The sequence below is a fragment of the Bos indicus x Bos taurus genome, chromosome 7 (genome assembly GCF_003369695.1).
Source record: "Bos indicus x Bos taurus breed Angus x Brahman F1 hybrid chromosome 7, Bos_hybrid_MaternalHap_v2.0, whole genome shotgun sequence".
NCBI lineage: Eukaryota > Metazoa > Chordata > Mammalia > Artiodactyla > Bovidae > Bos > Bos indicus x Bos taurus.
This window is the reverse complement of record NC_040082.1, coordinates 1,333,696-1,339,235: the sequence shown is the minus strand read 5'-3', so window position 1 is coordinate 1,339,235 and position 5,540 is coordinate 1,333,696.

Genomic DNA, 5,540 nt, shown 5'->3' with positions numbered 1-5,540 from the left:
AGCATCAATTCTTCAGTGCTCAGCCTTCTTCATGGTCCAACTCTCACATCTGTACATGACTACTAGAAAGACCTTTTTAAAAAATAAATTATTTAAAAAACAGAAGGACTACATGAAAATATTGTTGTTATTCTCAAACTTAATTCAAAAATATTGGTGAGGGTCAATGCTCTAGTAGAAAGATTGGTATTCATGAATTCTCACCAGACACTTTTCTTAACATCTGGCAAACGAACCACTGTAAATTGTTTGGGCTATATGCTTGGATGGGTAGGTGAGTAGTCGGCTAGCTAAGCAGATAAGCCGTGGATAGACAGGAAACTTGGGTTCCTGCTGCATCCTTAAGTCTGTCACTCTCGCCTTTGACTGGGTGGAACCTCCTCCCTAAAGCCACATACGCCTTTCCTCATTCCTTCCCCATCACTGGTGCTTCGCCTCCTCCCTCTTTCCCCAAGTGTAATCTGTATCTATTTCACTTGAGAAGGGATGAAGACTTTGAGTTTCTAAACTCCTTCTTTGCATCAAAGAATGCTGCTGAACTCTGAAAAGGAGCAAAGGAAGATCACAAAAAAACGGCAAGTACAGATTTCTCTAATTGCTGGTACTTTTTAGGCAGTCAAAGCCACTAGGTGTTTCAAGTTGTTTTATGATTATGAAAAGTTTGAATAGATCACAGAGTCTATCTTACTGACATACTAATGTCACTGATCTGTTCTCATTTGGTATCCATCATTGTATTCATTGTCACTGATAATTTACTGGTCTGAATGTAATGCTTCTTTTTTTCCAACAACTTTGAATAATCAGTAGTTCATATCCTCTCTGTAAAAGACTTGTATAGAATTGCCACCAAGAGGTTCCCAAACATTGGTTCTCTATGTACTATACTCATTTTGAATTTTCTAAACTCTTAAGACCAGAAATAATTCTGTTTAGGTCATTTAGAATGATATATTCTATTTTTAACAGTTTATATAAGAAAAAAAATGGTTTTCAGTTGTCAGAATGCAACAAAATTGTTTGCTCGTCCTCTGAAATGATGGGGGAAACATTTTTAAAGATTCGTGTACAAAGACATTTATCATAGCCTTATCTATAAAGAAAAAAAATGGTAAACATGAATATTCCAACACAGTAGATTAAATTGTGGTACATTCAAACAATGGGATGCTGTTCCATGAAAAAAACAGCCTTCAAAGATTCATTAATTGAGAAAATGTTCACCCCAAATGATGTACGTTGACTCCTCAGGTGAAGGGAGGTATGTGTTCAAAGATTCCTCTCTACTCTTGTGGAAAAGAGTTTTCACACGGGAGAAAGATGGTCAGTCCCCTGGCCATTCTGCTGGACGGTGAAGTCTTCAGTATGGCTGAAGAAAAAGGCAGTAATCAAAGGCTTCCCGGGATTTTCACACTTGCTCTTGGAACTTTTTTCTCTCTAGATTCTCTCTCTTAAAAGTACATGGTGAGTATAGCAGTCCAGGAGAAAGAAAAACAAATCTCTTAGTCTAATCCTAGACCAGAGAGCCTGACATAGCCCCTTGTCACCTATCAGATATGGTCAAATTCCCCAGAGATGGGGTTCTACAAAGAAGCATAAAGCCAAGGCCTGATAGTAATAATGAGAGTATCTGCTTTGAGGTTTGGGGAGTTTGTGGTCCCTGCTGTCTCTCAATCTCATGCACGATATATTTTTACATTAAAAAAATTCAGTCTACCAAGCAGCGTGCATGATCTGTATGAAAAAATATATATATAAGTGGTATGATGGATATAACAAAACATTAAGAATGCTCATCTGTAAATGGAGAAAGCGTGGGTAACTTTTATTGGTTTTTCTTGAAACTCTTCTGTGTTTTCTATAATGATCTTTTTTTTTTAATCAGAATAATCACATGTATGTGAACTTCTACACACAAACATACGTGCCCAAGGCATAAAAAAGAAGGGTGAAGTATATTTCAAATTCTGTGGGTGTAAGTTTCAAGACAAGATCAAAAAGCATAGCTCAAATATGTTCACTGCTTATTTGAGAAAATAACACTGTGATTCCACTTGAATATCAGTGTAGATCTGTGTTCATCTGGCCGTAATTCCGTACAGAGCATTTATTTCTATACAAAGCAAAGCTCATGTTTTGGGTCTGCGCAACAGCACACCCGTCTTTACAAAGGCTGCTTGGTTCGTGCTTGAGGGTGGAAAGAGCAGCTCACTGAGCAAAGAGAAAGACTCCCTGCTCAGCTCAGGGCGCCTGGGCCAGCGGGACCCCCACTGGAGGCCAAAGCGTCAGGAGGGCCAGCCGCTCTTCCGGTTCCTCACCGTGCTGAGGCCAAATGAGGTTTTTCCCGTTTGATCTGGAGGGCGCGGTCATGGGGGTGGCAGCCACACAGAGCGAGCAGTTGGGGCTGGCCCTCCGTCGGGATGGCCACGTGCCCCTCACGGCTCCTTCAGGGCCTGGCGGCGCTTTCAGCCAGATTCCTGGTGAGCGTGGCCTTCTGTCTCCAGACTTGTCCTGGACTCCTGCCTTCCTGTCTTCAGCAGCGTCTCAGTTGAGCTTCTTGCATGATTCTGCACAAAATCCGAACCTGCTTCGTGCCCAGATGAAAAGCTGAGAACTGAGAGAAAGAAACAAATAAGGAGATTTGGACATTTTCGTGTCTCACCCCTGAAAATTCCTGGTCTGTTCCCAGAAATGTATGTCTAGTAGCGCCAGATACTTCTGGGTGCTCAGTAATTGTTCATGTTGGTGCTCAGAAATATCGGCCATTCTCAGGTGTCTCCAGATCAGAGACGTTTCTGAGGCATTTGTGGAAGTTTGGAGGGCGATGGGAGCTGCTTTACCTGTTCAGAGCCTGCTCCAGCCTCTGCAGGAACCTCTGAAGCCCCGCCAATGGGATCCAGATGGCCAGGTTGTCCCAGCCTGCGCTGAGGCTAACGCCGGACTGTAAAAGCAGCCCCAGGAGGTACCCGCTGTTAACCCAGGAGACATTTAATCTAGTGAGAATCCATGCGTGGTCCTGGGACCTGAGTCCTGGGCCTTCGGTTGGAAAGCACACCGCAGTGGGCAGCTGGCTGAGCCGGCCCCCAAACTCCGCCCCCTGGGCTACGTGCCTTGCGTAATTCTCTCCCCAGGGCGTCCACAGAAACCGTGGACATCGTGGCACATCATTCCCAAGATGAGGTTATGAGCCGGCTGACTTTGAGATGATCAAAAATGAAATTATCTAGACGGGGCTGACCTAATCAAATTAGCCTTCAAAGGCCCTCGGCCCTGCCTGACAGCGGATTTGAAACGGGAGAGTGTGAGGGGCTACCGTGGCCACAGGGCAAGGGAAGGAGAGCCTCTAATAACCTAGAGTGGCTCCTGGCCCGTAACCAGCAAGAAAACGGGCGCCTGGTCCAAGAGCTGCCAGGAGCTGAACAGCCTGAGTGCATTCGGAAGAGAGCCCCCAGGCATCAGACAAGACCCCAGGACAGCTGACGCCCTTCTTTTAACCTGGTGAGGCCTACCTAACTCATACCCAGGCTCCTGACCTGTGAAAACTGTTCAATGATAAATTTGTATTGTTTTAAGCTGCTAGTTTTGTGGTAACTTATTATAGAGTAGCAGAAAACTAATATATGCCTCAAAGTGCATTTGGTTTATGATGTAAAAACTACACTGATAATCTCCATGAAGGTGATCACCCAGCTTCTCCTTACTCACCTTCAGTTCAAGGGGGTCGTTCTCTTTCAAAGCAGCTCATTCATCTGCTAGAAAAGCTTTTAATTATTACACATTATGATCTTTTTCATAGAGGGTTGAAATCCACTCTGTGATTTCTATTCTTTGATCTCGGGTCCATGCAGTGCCATAAAAAAAAAAAAAGAAAAATCCCCAAGTCTTCCATCATATGTTAGTGTTTCAATTACCTTAAGAATGACAGCTTCATCTAACTAGATCTAATGTACTCTGTTTACAAACTCAGACTCCTGGACTGCCCTTATCTGATACTTTTCCAGATATTTCACCAACTCAGGTGCTTGGATTTGTCAGACACTCTTAAAACTGGAGACCCAGAACGTTGTCCAAGCTGTGGTCTTATGAGTTCGGATCCTAGGCTTTCATCACCTCTCTAATTTGGGTATGGAGCAGCTAACTAAGAATGTGATAGTTTAAAGTTACGGGCCCTGGGAAACAGACCATGACTTAAGAGTTTCGCTTGTAAGGTGTTTGGTTGTGGGTGCGCCCAGAAACAGCAGGGGCCGGGTCCCGGGGGAAGCGGCTAGGCGGAGGATATGCGGATACGCAGCGTGGGTGCAGCGGGCGCCTCCACCTGCTCCCCAACAAGCTCTGGGACCCTGGTGACCGTGTAGAGGGGACCCAAACTGAGCCAAGAGAAGGCCCTTTTATACCATGTCATCCACTAATCACTGGGTGTAGCCGGCTCCTGGGGAGGAGGCAAATGCCAGACCATCAGCCGAGGCTGGTTTCCAGGGAGGGACTCATCTATGGGCCTCGGGCCGCTGGGGAAGGGGTGTCTCGAGGGGTCAGAGCTGGCAACCAACGAGAGTTCTTAGTGTCTGCTTCCTGTGCTCCTCAAACCTACTTGTTCCATAGAAATGCTCCACTCCACCAGCGAACAGCGGTTCCAGGCTTCCGGTTGGTTTCACTTCTGCGGAACTGAAGAGAGGAAATTGAGTGGCGTGAACTGCAGCCTCCTGTGGCTGATACTCATTTCAGGATGCAATTCGCACTGATTTTTGTCCCATATTGCTCAATGTAGATCCTCCTCACCTTCAGCTAGCATCTCAGCTGGTCTAGGGTGTTTATTTGGTTCAGTTCAGTTCAGTTCAGTCGCTCAGTTGTGTCTGATTCTCTGAGACCCGATGGACCACAGAACATCAGGCCTCCCTGTCCATCACCAACTCCCGGAGTTCACCCAGACCCATGTCCATCGAGTCGGTGATGCCATCCAACCATCTCATCCTCTGTCGTCCCCTTCGCCTCCTGCCCTCAATCTTTCCCAGCATCAGGGTCTTTTCAAATGAGTCAGCCCTTCCCATCAGGTGGCCAAAGTATTGGAGTTTCAGCTTCAACATCAGTCCTTCCAATGAGTATTCAGGACTGATTTCCTTTAGATTGGACTAGCTGGATCTCCTTGCAGTCCAAGGGACTCTCAAGAGTCTTCTCCAACACCACAGTTCAAAAGCATCAATTCTTTGGTGCTCAGCTTTCTTTATGATCCAACTCTCACATCCATCCATGACCACTGGAAAAACCATAGCTTTGACTAGATGGACCTTTGTTGGCAAAGTAATGTCTCTGCTTTTTAATATGCTGTTTATTTGGTAAAATGACTCAAATCCTCATCACTGAAAGGGTTGAGCCCCTAGTCAGCCTTGCCTTTTTCAGGACACGTTTGCTGTGGCTGTCCATTTCCTGACCAAACTGGGCAGAGAGTAAGAAAGAGATGCTCCAGTGTATCACCTGGATGCCAGGTGTTCTCCCTTCCCCCAGCTGGAAGCAGCTCACCTGCCTCATCCTGACGACGGGGGCTG